At 40.4% G+C, this 17,641-nt stretch overlaps 1 long non-coding RNA gene across 1 annotated transcript; it reads left to right on the forward strand.

Moving 5' to 3' along the window:
* Positions 1–705: 705 nt before the first annotated feature.
* On the forward strand, positions 706–5,464 carry LOC129189984 (uncharacterized). The gene is made up of 3 exons (XR_008572910.1): positions 706–839; positions 1,208–4,180; positions 4,258–5,464. It is a non-coding gene; the product is annotated as an uncharacterized LOC129189984 (long non-coding RNA).
* The last annotated feature ends 12,177 nt before the right edge of the window (positions 5,465–17,641 follow it).

Raw genomic sequence — 17,641 nt, forward strand, 5'->3', positions numbered from 1 at the left:
TGACCCACAGACGGCTATTCCCAAATGGGGTTCTGGTCAATTTCTCCCCATATTTATAGCCAAATTCTGGCCTAGCGGACCCAAGCATCCACGAACTTGCGTCTAGCGGCGGCAAACTTTGACTGGGCGTTGTTGGAGTGGTGATGAACTTTGCTGTGGCGGAAAATTGGCCGCTCCTCACCGCTCGCAATATTTTGTGCAGCTCAAAACTTCCGGAGCTGTGGAAGGGACCATCAGCGGTGGCCGAGCGGATACGGCGTTGCCTTAACGGGGGCCAACTTCTGTTAAACGGTGGTGAATGGGTTACGAGCGGTGATTAATTTTTTTCACCGCTTCAGGAACGCTACAGCAAAGTTCAGGCGGTGTGACCGGGCTTGTAGTACGAGTGATCTTCCGCTGAAGCGTTTGTAACCCACATTTAAAACAAGAAGTCTAACCCATGTGATCAGTAATTACAAGTGATTAAGATTTATAAATAATAAACTATTAAAATGAGTAAAATGACCTTTTGAATTACACAGATGAGCCTTAAAATTCATAAATATGTCTTAAAATATTGAAATGTGTGCATATTCTTGATTTAAAAAAGTCACCTTAAAAGAGAAAATGTTTTCATGTTCCTTTAAGAATAGTAAAAGTCCCTGGACACAAAACAGAGCACTTCCCCTTTAAGGGAGCGAGGCTTCTTAGCGCTAGCAGTGCAGTCGACGAGCGGAGAGCACAGAGCCAACTGCCCAGGGGAAAAGTGAAATGTAAAGTGATTAAGGATCGCTAAAAACATACTTACCTGGTCGATGAGCCACCAGAAGCACATCTTAGTGAGCAAGAATTGACTTTTGGTGAGTTTTGTTTTTTGGAACTTAGTTTGAACTGTGTGTAGTTATAGTGCACGACTAATGTGTGTGTGCAGAGAGCTACAAAGCACAATAGTTGTGACGCAGTTAATATTTTGCCCTTCTGAGAATGTTATATGTGAATATACTGTATATGTGTGAATATATATATGTGGTGTTAGGTGGGAAAATGTTTATTTGTGCTATATGTTTGAGAATGGCCGTGATTTTGCCAGTTAAAACCGTCCGTAGCCAACGCGATGGAAACGTTAGCCGCCATTTTAGGCTGAGGTGAATATCATAGCTGTGTTGATATAAGTAAATGTGAAGACAGTATCTGTAGTGACTTATTATCTTCATGACCTGTCATGCAGGTCAGGTTTTTTCCGTTTTGTACGTTTTGCATTGGATTGAAACACCTGTAAGAGTGTGGGAGACACCTCTACAGTGGAGACAAGATGGCGAGCCAGAGCCATGGACTACAGTTCTAGAACCTTCGTCGTGATTACAAGTGGACCCGTTTCCTATTGGTGAACATTGCTGCAAGTGCGGTAGGAACATTGACTCTTTTATTTTCCTCATCTTAACCAAGCTTTGGATTTCCTCATCTGGATTCCACTTCAACATTTGATTGGAAGTCAAATGCACTTCTGAACTGAGTAGAAAAAGCCTGAAAAGTTTATCACGCTGTGTATCCTTCAAGATCTTTGCAATTTTGTGGTGAAAGTGTGATTTGTTTTGAAATCGATTTTGGGTTGAATCATACTTGTAATTGGTTCTTTCCTAAACAAAAATACTAATATTATTAGAAATTACTTACCTGTTAACCTAACCAGGGAAAAGTACTCATAGACTGGTCTGATTGAGAAAATAACTCAAGTTAAAATAGAGACATTGGAAAAATATTCTCTTTTATTTACTTTTCAATTTCCTGGATCACTTTATGCTGTTTATATTGGATGTTTTTTTCCAGAAATTTGTTGTTAGTAAATTGCCGGCTCAAACTTCAACCTATGGTATATTTACACATTCTCATTCCACTCCTTCTGAACCTAGATCTGGTGCTGTAGTATTGTTAGTATATCGGTGTAAGTGCTACACGTTGTAGAAGCGTTGTCTGATATTATTTTGCAGTCCGAGTCTGGTCACAGACCTGTCATCGTGTATAAACCGCACCCCGATTTTTTGCTTCTTACCGGTGGAAAAAAGGTGCGGTTTATACACCGTGATTTACGGTATTTTATCAATTTGTTGTTTTGGACACCAATGTCAGTGTGATAAATATCCCATCCTAGTCACTCTGCCGTTGTGCAGTGTTGCCTTGACAACTTATTTTTGCTATAATTAGCAAGTATTCAGGCCCCTCTCTTGACTCTTTAAAAAAAACAAAAACAAAAAAAAACAACAACAAGCCACAGATATAGCAACTTTTTCTGGTGTTTTTTGAGGCATTCTTACCCTTCCCAGCGTGCTGCCGTGGGCTCATCTCCAGGCTCAAAGTACACACAGGTGAAGCCACTGCTGAGTGATCCCCTGGATATGTCTCGCAAGTGCTCGCAAACATATGATGGTCTGTTTAGGTTTATGTTCTATATGTTTTAATATTTGTGTAGATGTCTTTCATATGCTTAACTCATTATTTCAATAGCCTTTGTTGTCTGTGCATGTAAGAGGTAGCTTTAGCATCTCACTTTAGACTACGCCTCCCCTCACATCTTGTACAGCAACATCACTCTCTGTAGAAGTTAGATATTTCTTTCTCAAAGCTGTCTGTGCAGGTTGAATTGATTTGCCTTCTTGCATGCATGTGTTATTGAATTGTACCTCTCATTATTTTCAAAGAAGTTGTCTTGTCTCTTATCTGTTTTGAAGCCAGAAGCAACATTTCCCTTGACAGAAACAATATTATCAGACATCCATATTAATAATTTATGTGCATGATTGACGATTGGCTTTCTTCTTCAGGACGTTGGGTCATCACTGATATCTAATTCAAAGTAAATGGGGTTGATGTGGTGTAATTATTGGCAGCCAATTGAGACACTTGTTATAAACATTGAACTCTTTCATCGGTGGTTTGGCTACATACATTGAACAGTGTGGGAGAACACCAATAATGTAATTTTGATAAAAAAATATATTAAGTGGAGAAAGAGGAATTTCATGACAACATTTGTTCAAAAAATATCAGGCATCTGCAAAGCTGTTCTACATTCCGACTGAATATCAAATGAGAGGTTGGTTTTTGGACTCTCACACTATTTTTCACATGGGTGTAAGTAAGTTACATACATGGGTGTAAGTAAAAACATACTTGATGCTGAAGTAAGCTGCATGGATAGATTCTCACTCTGGTGCTCCGGGGCAGACTCCCATTAGCCTGATATGCTGAGGTTTCACTGGCACATTTTCCAGGTCAGAGTGTCCACATGAAAGAAAAATAGTGTTGCCAAAATGAGGGCAAAATTGTCTTGGCCTTTTTTTTTTAAATGGCCTTTTTTTTTTTAAGTGACACCATTTAGGATAGATGTAATGCCTCATGGATGTCACATCCAGCATAATGATTTGTGCACGTAAATGGAAATAATGTGCAATAATGTTGATGAATATTAGTGTTGTAATATTTAGCTTTGCCATACTGGTCTGAGTCTGTCCATGTCTAGTAAACCTGAAACAGTTCTTTTGTAAGGTGAAGAAACACGCTTCTAGAGCCAACCTGATGAAAGAGATGAGACATGTTTCTCTACTAAGAAATTTTGTTTGCTACGTTGTAGGAGGAAAATAGCAGCGTTTTTTGTAAGTACATATGCTGTGCTGTGGTATTGCTAATGATCTCTTGGTGTTTATTTCTAGGGGTTGTCCCATTGAATCCTATTAACAATAACTAAAACATACACATAGTCAAGGTCCAATTAAAATGATGAACATACTTTGTGTTGTAAGCATACGGACACAACATGGTACCTTCAGGTGTGGTGTTTTTGACGGTGGTTCCTCCTAACAGGTACTGAGGAAGACATCAAAGAAGTTTGTCTTGGTCTGCATCGCAGCAACTCTTATTTTGGTCAGTTTCTTCTTTTCTGTCTGGCATTTCTTATGCTTGTCTCTGTTTGCAGATAACATAATCTGATGATTGGGGTGGAGCAAGGAAGCAGGTGGACGCAATCTGCAATTAACATGATTGATAAGCCTTGCCTCCACACCAGGAAGATGCCTGATTATTCCTCATGATGTCTACATACTGATCTGAGCTGTATTCCGTACCACCACCACCACCACCACCACCACCACCACCACCACCACTACTACTCCATGTTCCCCAGTTTGCTTGCTGTACTCAGACCCTCGTAAGTGGTGTTTCTCCGTAGCTGTAGTTTTTACTCTTTTGAACACCCAGAGTTATTATTTATTTATTTTCCCAAAGAGAAGAGAAGGATGCAGCAGATATCAGTCAATTCCGGCCAATCTGCCTTCTCAACGATGAAGGGAAAATATTTTTCAGCGTGATAACACAGAGACTGTTCATCTACCTGGAGAGGAACAAGTACATTGATACTTCTATACAGAAGGCCGGCATCCCAGGGTTCTCTGGTTGCCTGGAGCATACCAGTATGATCTGGCACCAGATCCAAACGGCCAAGAAGGACAAAAGAGACCTCCATGTAATGTAACCTCCCTCGACTTGGCTAATGCCTTTGGATTAGTTCCCCACAGCCTTGTCTGGGAATCCTTCAACTTCTTCCACATTCCATTATCCATCACTACTCCAGTGAGCACCGTGTTGGTGACCCGATTTAGACCACACATACACGCACAATAAAGACGTTAATGTGATTTTCGGAGTGTCCGTGAATGCATCTCGCAGTCTGTCTTGTGACAACGAGGAAGTGTCGATGCAATGACAAATGGACTTGATGTATATTTAGTTTGTTTAGTGTTGGAAATACATATATGGTGTTTGAATTGCACTGCTGTTGATGGTTTTCAGGTCAGAATAAACTTATAAAGGAGGGACAGACTCTGTGGGAGCTACACTGTGCCGCTGTCTGTCGTCATAACAGAGAGCAGTGGTTTGCCATGATGCGTATGCGTTAAATGTGCTAAGAAAAATAATGTACTTAATGAAATAAATTTGTTACCCCTGTTAACGCACTATTTTTGGCAGTGGGGGGCACACACCTGGGACGCCAGGTGTTGTCAATGAGCTCTCTGTTGTTGTCATGGGTCTATCAGTTGACCTAAAATTTACATCCTTCCCATGGCTTAGATCAAGTTCCCACGCCACTCAACATCCACGCCTCATGTGATTACCATCTATTGGCACAAAGGATATTTTCCATCAGGTCCTGTGTATTTACGAAGTAGACTTTATCCACAGCTCTGTCTATTGTTTTTTGTGGTTTTGTGCATCTCTCAAATAAGCTGTCTTGTACATTTTCCCGACTCTTTTTCTTTTCTTCTTTTCTTCTAACCGAAACGTAATCTAACTGAATCCATCTTCCCATAAGAAGTAATGTAAATCCAATGAATCAGTTTCTGAAAGCCAAAAATGTTAACACAAAGCACAGTTTTATGGTTTTACAATCATAGTTTTCCATGCACAAAACAGTTATAAAATCATATAAATGATCAATCAAAGGGATAAATGAACATTTATGGTTACTTCAGTGAGGATATGATTGTTGACAAAGACAGCATGTGGCAGCGAGATTAACACGGACACCGCCTTAGTCTTACAGAGTTATTTCTTGAATTCAATAGTGTTTCTCACCTCAAGCCTCTGCTTTTCTTATTGATCATGGCTGCAAAATAAGTCATGATGGAGCCAAAGAAAGTTGCAAGTGACAGAATTTTGATAAAGAAAGGTGAGAAACACTATTAAATTTAATAAATAACTCATAGCAGCTCTGGGCAGCTCCTTCAGCAGCAGACTGTTACACCCACGGTGTAAGAAGGAGAGGTTCCGCAGGTCCTTCATACCGACCGCTGTCAGGCTCTACAACACCTGCACCACCTGAACCATGTTGTAGTCACTATGCATTCTTTACACTGTACTCCTTACTTGCGTATCTTGCTTGCTTGCTGCTGTAAGAAGTTAATTTCCCCACTGGGGGATAAATAAAGTACATACATAGATACATAGCAACTCATAACACCAAGGTGGTGCTCGTGTTGATCTTGCTGCCACATAACCTACATTTGTGTTGACTAAGTCATCTAGATACAATACAGTGGGGAGAAATGATTTGAGTTTTTTTTTATTTAAGAATTTGTATGCTTAGGGCGGGGTCAGAATTTTCCAAGTCATTGGGATATTAAATACTAGGGATGAGCTGGATATTTGTTATAAAAGAGAATTATCCGTTACGTGCTCATATTCGGCAAAAATGTATGATGTATGATCATACATTTTTGCCGAATATGAGCATAAAAGGAGTACATTTCGTCATTATCCGTAACCGTGATGAAAGAAAATCCTCATTATGTATTCAATCTTCACGCTCTGTGATTGGCCAGTCACAAACAGCAACCGCCCCAGACTGTGTCGGCTGGAGCCACAGAGGAGTTGATCGGTGCCTCATTCACGCACCTGTGTAATTGGCAAGTTGAAAACGGCTCATGTTGCGTTGACCACTGCCTCCACTTTATTAGGTTTTCTTCAGCTTGTCACTAGTTCAGTTTGTATCTAAAGTTAGTTGGTAAACTTGTTTCGTAAAGTACACGGTGCATTTAACAAGACTGTGCTGTGCAGGCTTGTGTTGCGTCAATCACTTATGCAATTTAACTGGGGTAACATGATTGCTTTTTTCCTTGAAATATATTTTTCTCTTATTCCATGAAGTCATCATAAAACAGACGTGTTACGTACAATATAGGAATTTTGTTCATTTTCAGTTGGCAGTACACAGACACTTTAGTTTAATTTTATTTCAACATGCATGCAGGTTACAATGGAATACATCTCATGAATAATTTCACAGTTCCACAAGTCCAAAAGGAGTAGGAAGAAGCAAAGCTTATTTAATCCTACCCCGCATCCGTTCCACATCTTGTGCAGTACATATTATTCACTTCCTGTATTCCATGTAATATTATTCTATATAATAATCAGTGTAATGATAAAAAAATAAAAACAAGCATGACAGAACAATAAATATAATAAGTATTATAATAAATAAATAAGATGAAGGCAAGCATAATAAAGCAAGTTCAAGACTCTTTTTATTTACCAAACATCAACTGCTTGTATTGTTTTTTTAATTTGCTTGTCTTGGTACGTTGTTTGAGTTCCTTGCTCAATCCATTCCATAATTTAATTCAGGTTTTGTATGTTCTCTATAGGCGGCATTATGAATTATCGTCACCGATCTTTTTTGAAGTACATTGAGTGAGTGAAGATTGCTTTTATAATTATTACCCCATATCTCCAAACAATAAGTTAGATATGGTAATAGAACAGTAAAGAGTGTGGAGTGATTTTTGATCAAGAACATATTTTGCTTTATTCAATATTGAAGTATTTCTCGCCACCTATTTTTGATATGAGATTTCCAGCTAATTTTTTCGTCTGTTATGATCCCCAGAAATTTATTTTTCTTTCACTCTTTCAATATCCACTCCATCTATTTGTATTTGATTGTACGTGTCCTTTCTGCTATTTCCAATTAACATTATTTTAGTTTTACTTAAGTTCATGGATAATATGTTTTTATCAAACCATGTCTTTAATATGACCATTTCATCCTTGACCTTTTTAATTAGTTCTTGTGTGCTTTTCCCAGAGCAAAAGGCAGTGGTATCATCTGCAAATAATACCAACTTTAAGTCCTTTGTCACTTTACAAATGTCATTGATATACAAATTGTATAGTTTTGGTCCCAATATTGACCCCTGGGGTACTCCACATGTGATATTTAAACTTGCAGATGTGTATTCTCGTAGCTTTACAAATTGCTTCCTGTTTGCTAGGTAGCTTTTAACCCAATTCAAAACTAATCCTCTGATTGCGTACCTTTTCTAATTTTGTTGTTAAAATATTATGATTAATTGTATCGATGGCTTTTGTAAGATCCATGAATACTGCAACTTTACTCTTTCTGTGTTCTTTTGCATTCGTAATTTGTTGTTTCAATCAGTGGTAACAATAACCTGCATTGACTGGCCACGGTATTAGGTGCACCTGCACAGGAGCTGCATCAAACATTCTTCCTGTATGGCTATCATACTACATTATAGGCATAAGCGTGATAAAATATTACACCCCTCTCAGTATGCACGTTGCAATCTTAAACTTGTTTCATAACGTACGCGGTGCATTTCACAAGACAGCTGTATACTTTGCTTGTTGCACTGAACATGGTGCTTTTGAGAAAAATACAGTGAACAAGGCTGACGGATTATTTCCCTCTTTACCATCAGTGGATGTTTGCATGAATCACCAACTTCACAGTTCATTATATAGCCGAATAATAAACAATAAATATAGCAACTTCATTTAGCCCCGGTCCATTTCCGATCAAACCAAGCCCACTTCTGGTTTATGCCCCGCCCACTCTGAGTACAGATACAGATACAGATAGTGGTGTACTTGCTGAGCCCTATTAAATACTTATTTCACTTGATTTTTTTTTCTGGATTTTTATTTTTTGGTGATGTTTTTCCTCTGTGTGTGAAATGTTTTTAGTGTATTTGTGTTCTCTAAGTTCACTTGTTTGTATCATTACTTATTTCATGTGTCAGAAGTGTGCGTCCTTGAGTCAGAAAATGGAAATATTATTTACTATGTTTTCAGGCTGTTCTTGGCTTTAAATGAAAAATGCATGTATTTTCAAGGGATATTAAAGGGGTAAATCTCCCCCATTGAGGGATGGAGACCTCAAAGTCAGGAGTGAGGGGAACTCACCCAGGCATTCTCACATCCTTGGTAGTGCAGAGGCGGCCCTGCTCCATCCGGACCACGCACAACCAGAGTAACCGGGTTTAGAGGCTCCCCTCTAAATGGTTAGTTGCTATTGGAAAGGACCTGGGACGGTTTACTCTTCTGTTAGCGATCAGAGGGACCTGTCTTAATGTACTATACTACCGGAACAACCTCAAAGGAATTAGTCTTGGTCACACTGCATACACTTTTGTATCACAGAAGATACCGGGTGACAACTCTTTAGATGGTTACAAGCGTAGAGGGGTTCATTAGGATAGATTTGCAATGGCAGTAGCAGATAAACATATCAATCAGGGATAAAATACTTGAAGGACTAGCCTAGATAAGATTCACTCACATATATCTAGATAGTAAGAAGCGCAAGGCCATAGGCCAATACCTCAATCCTACCCTGATAATGACAACCGATGTTCGAGTAAAATGTCCACTAAGAAATAGTCTCTGCTTGGGGATGATCCTAGTCTAGGTGGGATGGATGGCGAGTGATCAGATCGATGGCCTCCCCTGGAAGGTCTGACGGCTCAAGGTACCTCCCGAGAGAGGCCAGGTAAAGGACTGCTGCTGTGGTGGCTGGCTCTGTGCTCCTCCAGGCTCGGCTCTTCTTCTCTTGGCAGCACCGCAGAAAGTCACTTAATCCCGTGGGTCACGTTCATCTGACAGATGCAGTCGTTCCCTTCTGCTGGGCAGATGAGGTCACGGTAATGTCCAATCTTTGAAGTAGTCCCAGAGTGTTGTAGAGAGCCTTGGAGCCTCGATGAACTGGTCGCAACAACCCAGCTCAGGAACCAGTCTCGATTGCTGAGTGCAGTCTCCTTTTATGCTGTGGATTCACAGGGCAGTGTCTTTCGGGAACATTCTAGCTCCTCCCAGGGCTTTCCGTCCTAAAAGTCCCGTACTTTCCTTGGCCATTTGGGACTTTCCACCTATTTGACTTGTCACCTCAGTTGAACTTTGTGGTGTCCTTAAATGACTCAATCTGGTCCTCAGATGAACTCTCCCTTGATGTCCTAAGATGAACTTCTCCTCTGACATCCATATATAGTCGTCATCTTGTCCTCAGATGAACTGTCCCTGGACGACCTAAGATGAACTTTCCCTGGGTGTCCATACATGGTCATTCCGGGCTTACTCACTGTTTTGCCATCACTGTGACTCACAGTGACCTCTCTGGTGAACACTGCTTAAGTTTTTAACCCTTTACTGACTTTACTTCTGTAGGAGCTCATTTTAGTTAATTATTTTTACTTTTATACCAACATTTTCACTCATAATACATACTGTCTTTATACATCGCTCTCTGTCTTCCACAGCTGGGCGTGCAGCAGGAGCCGGGACAACTGGACACACCGGCAGCTAATTAATCCTTCCCCCTACTTAACTTGGAGTAGGGGCAGCAGTGAGACGCCGGTTCCTTCCATGACTGCTCAGACAGCGCACTCGCGGCTTGCCAAGTTGCTCAAGCCTTTCAAGATTCGGCGTCTTCACAGCTGGGTGTTCCAGTTGTCCCTTGACCTATCCTTTTGCAAGGACAGGACCTTTTTTCTTCAAGCTCCGCAAGTTGCGGACCCCAGCGTTTTCTGTTCACTCCTGTTATTACCGCCACGCTGAAAGTCAATGAAAGAACTGTCATCCCCTCACCTTGCCTCCGCATTCTGTGGTCCTCCGCACATGTAATCGTAACACAAGCAGTTGTTAGACATTGACATTCTTAAGCCCGTAGGACTATATGCTTCTAACAAATCATTTCTGAATAGTGCTGATTGTAAGTGCGTAAGCTTAGTGATAGTTTATTGCAAGAGTTTCTAAGGTTGTATAGTGCAAATGTGTATATGCGTGCGTTGCGTAAAAATGCACATGTTCCTTGAACATGAGGTACCAATTAACTCGTGTGGTGTATGGTTACTTGTACTTAAAGCGATAGATATACTAAGCATGCTAGACTGTTCACTGTTACATAACTGTTACACTGGCCGAATCTTTGCTATGTCTCCATCTGATGGACAATTACAGGCATTACTTTAACTACTTTAACATAATTTGGCAACATCTAGTGGTGTATGAGGGTATTTTACCTAGGTCATGTGCCATCTCCTCCTCCTCGAACTGGCTTTTAATTAAAGCCAACTGCCGGTGCTATATGAGTGCTAGAATCGCTGTGGCACTGGGAGGGTCTTCACAACTTAAAGTCATTTGTTACCGTGAGGGTGCACATTAGTTTGGATCTGCCCACTTTACTTTTAACACTCATAAGAGTACTGATTAAAATTTCAGATTATAACATCTACTCGTGGAGGCTAGCAGTTGATAAGCAGCAATATCTTCGAGTAATGGGCAACCTTGCACTTTGAATCAAAAGCGAGGGTGTTGCACATCATGTGTTCCACTTATATGATATAATTATATGAAAATATGTCACTTTTAGAAGAATGGGGAGCCAACAAGTAAAAGTGAAAGTAACATTGTTATTATAGTAATGAAGTGAGGATAGGATGACAAGGACAAACTGAGGAGAAGGTATCACGCAGATTTTGCAAGTCACACGTCCAATTGAAAGCAAATTGCTGAAGCATAAATGTTTTATGTAACAAGTGACCTTGAAGTGCGATTTTAGGAAAGGTTGTGTGTTAGACAGTCAGGAGGGAGATGAAAGGAAAACCTGAAAAAACCTTCACTATTCACTTGTCCATTTTGGGGTGTGAAGTGACTGAGTCAAGGGTGATTTAAGATGGGGAGAAGTACGAGTATCATCAGAAACGTATTTATTAAAAATGTGCTGCTGTTACCACCACCAATGTGTGTTAGCAGCATTATGCAAAATAGCTTACCCTCACAAGATAAAGTATACTTACGTATACGGTATTTATCTAAATTGCACTTTCAAACTGTCTACGAACTGGGTGGAGGTTTGAGGAACAGACCATGAAAGAAACTATTAAAATGCGGTCTAGATAACCTAGAAAACCGATAATTTCACTTTAGTCAAAGGGTACGATGACCTATGTGGTTGTGATATTTCAATCATTTATTTTTTATCACTAATGTCTTTCAGTGTCGCGGGTCAGTTGCAGCCTATCCCAGTTGACTTTTGACATGTTGTGGAGTGAGGAGTGGCGGAAACATGTCCAGAGGTATGATTCTGAGTATCTTTGCGACACTCCGCACTGCGTCAATGGGTTGCATTGAAAGATTATTCTTGAGTCGCTAGTTGAGTGGACCAGCACGCAACGTGCCAAGGCATTTTTATTGTGTTCCTACATCATGCCATGTATACATGAATTCTGAAATGAGTATAACAATTTTACCTTATTAGATGCTATCATGCGTGCTAATAGCTAATACAGGTACTGTGAACATAAAGTGGGTTTGAAAGGCTTGCTAGCAAAAGACATTTTTCTCGTCTTAAAAGGTCATGAGGGTTATTGAACAAAAGTCAAATGGAAGACCCCAAAAAATGTCACAGGCTCCGATTGCCCGACCGTCAAGACACGGGACGATCCTCAGCCCAAATGAAGGTTGTTACGAGTGCAGTCCAGCAACCATCAGATGGCATCTGTGAGAGAAGGGTTTTTAAGAACAAAAACGTCTTCAAAGGCCTTGTCTCCTTCAATGCCACAAACTTGTCCTTTTGGAATTTGCACGACAGCACCAATCATGGGACGTTGAAAGGTGGAAGAAAGTTTTATTCTCTGATGAGGAAAGAAATGGAACCATGACAGTCCTGATGGCTTACAAGGAGATCCCACACAGCACAGTGGCGGGGGCACCATCATGATCTGGGCTGCTTTTTCCTTCAATGGAACATTGGAGCTTCAGGTTGTGCAGGGGCATCAAACGGCAGATGGCTATATGGAGATGTTGTAGGGGACATCCCTTCGGACTGAACGCCCTCATCTATGTGATAATTACTGTCTTTTTCAACAGAACAACGCTGCAGTTCACAATGGGCCTCTTTCACAAACTGTTAAGAACAAATTTGTTCTTAAGTCCTGCTTACAAAGATTGTGGCATTCATGAATATTTTCTTATCTAGGATTTGTTGTTCGGTAGGAACAAATCCAGAACACTCAGCAGTACTCTTATTCACATTTCATTGCCAACATGTTGGCACATTGATTGTGTAATCTACTTTTGTGCAGCTCATTAAAATACGATTTAACGATTTATTTTTGATAATTTACAGAGCACCTTTAATTTTTAAATTAAATGCACCAAAACTTCAACATCCATCAAGCTAATTGGAAACCATGCCATCAATCAGTAATGCCCCTCTATTTATATGCCGCAATTCCTCATTCAAGGCCTACAAAAACAATGTCATATATGTTGTTGCTGCAAGAGATTGCTGATTGTGCCCTACGGATGGAACGACTGTTTCAGGACCACACTGATCTATTCACACAGACTGATGTGTATCTCTGTATGCTTTAGGCTCCCAAGAGCTGTTCTCATGGATCTGTGCAACAGTTCGAAGCCAGCACTTTGGAACCACACATCGGTCAAACCTGTTCCACCACATGTGCAGGTACCGTCCACCTTAGACTTTTTGATCATTTCAAGTGGAGCTGGGGGACAGGGTGGGCATATCACAGCTGTCCATCAGCCATGCTCTCCCGTGAGTTGTGGATGCAATAAACTAACTGTCCACGTTACGTTCCCGTAGACTACAGAGGAGCAATTTATAGTCAAGAGAGGATTCAATGATATTGCTGGCCTCCCTAACACCACTGGCACAATCGACTGCACACACAAGCGTATTAAGGCACCCCCGCCGGACCCCTTCCCATGCCTCAATCGAAAGCTATATCATTCCATAAGTGTCCAACTCGTTTATGACTTCAAGAACCACTTGCTGAATGTGGTCTCCCAGTTCCACAGAGGAGCACACGACTCTATTTTACACAACAGATCTGTGGGAATGTGCTACGAACAAGGAGCAACTGGTGACGCATGGCTCATTTTCCACTAAAGTGTCTATTTGATTTAATCTTGATTTGTCTCATTAGGTGATCAAGGATATGCCCTGGCCCACTAGTTAATGACACCACTGACCAACCCTCAGACTCCTCAGGGTGTTTCCTATAATCAGATGCATGCACACACTCGCTCCACCATTGAACGCACCATTGGGATTTTAAAGGGACGCTGGATGTGTTTGGACACAGCAAATAGGAAATTGTTGTACAGTACAAACCGGGGAAGGTATATAAAAGACAACCAACGATTTATTTCATTCTTGTTAAAACCGCTTAGACTAAGGTCAAGTTTAATCAAACTACTTGCATTTAGTTTGGCTCTCCCTCACAGGTCTGAAGGTGTCATGTGCTGGCAAATAAACTGAGTATGGGACCCCACGATGAAGAAATGAACACACCAGAAAAAGGTACAAAAGGTTTTAATACAAAAAATAACCTCCAAAGAGGGAAAAGGATAACAAAAATAGCACCAAGTCCAAACAACTAAAATACAGGGCTGAGCCACCAGTCAAAAAGGCTGAACAAAAGTACATGGCGAGCAAAAGGCTGCTGAGACGAAAGGCAAAAAACGTGGAACAAAAAACCACTAGCTGGCAGGCAAACGCTAACTTCAGCGATACAAAACAAGAGTGCTGCTGGAATAAGTCAAGCAGGAATACTCACAATGGTAACACGGCAAAAGTACCAGGAAGCTAGGGTAACGAGGCAAGGCAGAATGGCACAGTTGTAGGCGAGGTACGAGGACAATTTGGCACTGGATTGCCGCCTTCCAACAGCTAAAGAGTGGTAGATGGTACATGGCAGCAGGTGCGTGATTTGCCAGCTCCGCCTAAGCAAGGCAGCATGCACTACAACGACAGGACACAAGGCGGCAGCAGAACGACAATACATATAATGACAGTAGGATAATCATGGCCTGCTGTGCCCTGCACAACATCGCTATGAAGTGTGGTGTGCCACTTGCCCCTCAGGATGGAACCAGACTACAGGCTCACTGTTCAAGTTCGGGTGCAATTAATTTCCTGTTTGTGAATAGAGTTGCATTATTAAAATTTGAATCTAACAGTCTGAGTTTGTGTGAAGTGTATCACTTGGACAGACCGGTTTCAGTGCACATCTTTTATTTTTTAAATTCTCATAAATTCCTTTAAGCCTATTGGATATGGTTACGAGAGTTGAGACAATCTTGTCAAGCATTTCAGCTACTCTGTCCTGATTGTCCAACACCTTGCATCGCCTTCGTTAGCATCCCATTCAGATGTAATGATGGTCCTGGACCCACTTGAAAGCAGGTGGCAGGCGGTGCCTTGTTTACTTGTTAGGCTAAATGACTGAATCTTTTAGGAAGGGATGAAAGGACAGCATTGTTTGTGGGAGAAAGGTGATGTCGTAGACACCCCGTCTGTTCAGAGATGTCTTCTCAACCTTAACATAGATGACTTCCCTCAATCCTCTTTCAAACCATCCTTCTTCTCTGTCTATAATGTATACATTTTTGACCTCTCTTGTTTCCCGTTGGAATTTTGCTGTGTTTTTTTTTGGCGTAGGATTTGAGGTCAAACAATTTTTTTCACCTCCTCAGCTGTGGTTCCTTCTCCTGATACAGTGTTGATGTTACCTATACTCATCACATGTTAATTTGGCTCACCATGCACACGCTTGCAGTTTACGTGGAATTGGAAAGAACACCACTGCAGTTTAAGAACATGTTGATGAATCTGACTTACAGTTTTCTTAAGAAACTTCTTAGGAACAGCTTACAAGAAAATCTAAGAAGATTCTTAGGAAGATATTGGTGAATGAGGCCCAATGCACACCTGACAAAGGACTTCTTCCAGAGGAATAACCTCTCTCTTTTGAATCACACTGCAAAATTCCATAAACCTTATCTAAATCTAACTGAGAACTTTTGAGGATGGATGGCAGTAGAAGTTTACAAAAATGGACATTAGTGGATGGCCTCGGTGAAGCATATTCACCACCTGGAGCAACATGCCCACTATCCTCCTGGAAACACTGGCATCAAGCATGCCCAAACCAATTTTTGAGGTGAATAACTAGATGGCGTAGCTACTCATTACTGAGTTCTTTTTTGAACATTTTTTTTGTATTTCGTTTTTTGAGCTATTGTCTTAACCTTTTGATCAGCTGATGAATATCCTATTTCACCCTAATGGTTGTTTGCAATAAATTGCTTACTCGTATTTTTGTCTCTCTCATTTCTTTTTTTTTTTGCATTTCACTGCATAAAAAGACCTGTATCATACAGCCACATGTTTCTGAGATATTTGGCCTTCAGTGGGGATGTTCTGACATACTGTATCCTACTCAATGCATATTGTCGTACATCACCGTATACATACCACCTTGGGGGCTGGCAGAGGTGTGAAACTATTCACACCTTGAGCTTCATGGGGGTTAGGTTGACATGGCAAATAATCCGCTGGTTCCTTCCAAGGGAGCATTAGCATTTCACACTTTGGGCAACACTCTGGATTGGTAGTTTTGGTTGCACTGGTCCCACTGCTATTGGTCAAAGGGAGGGGCTTGTTTTATGTGCATATTTTAAACTTATGGTAATTTAAATTTATATTTTATATGATTGAATATGCTTATCATTTATATGTATATTATGATTGGCATTGCCATTTCTCACATTACAAATAAAGATGACAAACTATCACAGCAAAAATATGTATTTTCTGTTTACAGATCACAAGTGCAATACAAGTAAGATGCAATAAGATGCATAAATAAAAGCAGCAAAAAACAGTGCTTTGAGTACCTTGGAAGATAAACAGCGCTACACAAGTGAAAGCTTCTCAAAATGTACAAATTTTGTGCCGCTATTAATTTGCTACTACAATGTGAAGGTCGTATGACCCACACAGGCTTTCCGTCCAATATAGAGTTCTCCTCCTCTGACATGAGATCCATCTTAGCTTTTTTCCATACAGCCTCTTCAATGCTATGGACAACACCACTCCTGGCTTTGTACATCTGCAAAAGCACAGAAAAAAAGAAGTTTGAGCACTGAACACATTAGATAGGGCAGAGCCAAAGAAAAACATGGAGAGATAAACTTAACTTTGCTTCCTTTGTTTCTTGTTTAATTTCTTCCTGTGCTCTCCTTTCTTCTCGACTGTCCTCCTAGCTCTTGAAACTTTATCGAACATTTTCAAAATGTTTAACAGTACGCTGTAAAGGAAAGGGTTAGTAATAAAAAACTATATATACAGTATATATTTAAATAATAAAAAACAATAAGCTCAAAATACTTTATAAGGAAGACAACATGTTAACTCCAAGTTACTTTCAGGTTGCACAGGACAAGGACAATATAACTCGCCCAATATGATCTTGTTGTTACCTTTGTGTTGTGGGGTGAAGATACACAGCAGAACAAAGGAAGACTGTGTTTAGGTGGGAAAAATGGCCTGCAAGATGGCATAACATAGAAGACTTCTACAATTCAATACAACTCACAAAATAAAAATGTTATCTCACCCTGTTTGTGCATCATATTTGTTGATGTGGTCATCTTGGGCATAGTGTAGTCCCCTCTCTTCTTCCTGTAAAAAGAATGAAAACATTTAGAAAAATAAATTTTGAGCATGAAATAAAGTTGCTTCGATAATATAAGATTTACAATATCAGTACTTACTGAAATATTGCAGTTTATTCCTGATTTCTCCATTTTTCTGCCGACAGCAACTGTTTTATTCTCCATCCTCATGAAATGAGTGTATTTGGTCCAACCACTGATCTTGCATCTCCAACCACCCCCTTGTACATCTGACTATAATTGATCCAAGTCATTGAGCCATTTGCTGACAATGCTTGCTTATCGGTTACTGTCCTATACTGACAAGTTGACAGTCAGAAGTTGGATG

This window comes from Dunckerocampus dactyliophorus, chromosome 11 (assembly GCF_027744805.1).
Source record: "Dunckerocampus dactyliophorus isolate RoL2022-P2 chromosome 11, RoL_Ddac_1.1, whole genome shotgun sequence".
Taxonomy (NCBI): Eukaryota; Metazoa; Chordata; class Actinopteri; order Syngnathiformes; family Syngnathidae; genus Dunckerocampus; species Dunckerocampus dactyliophorus.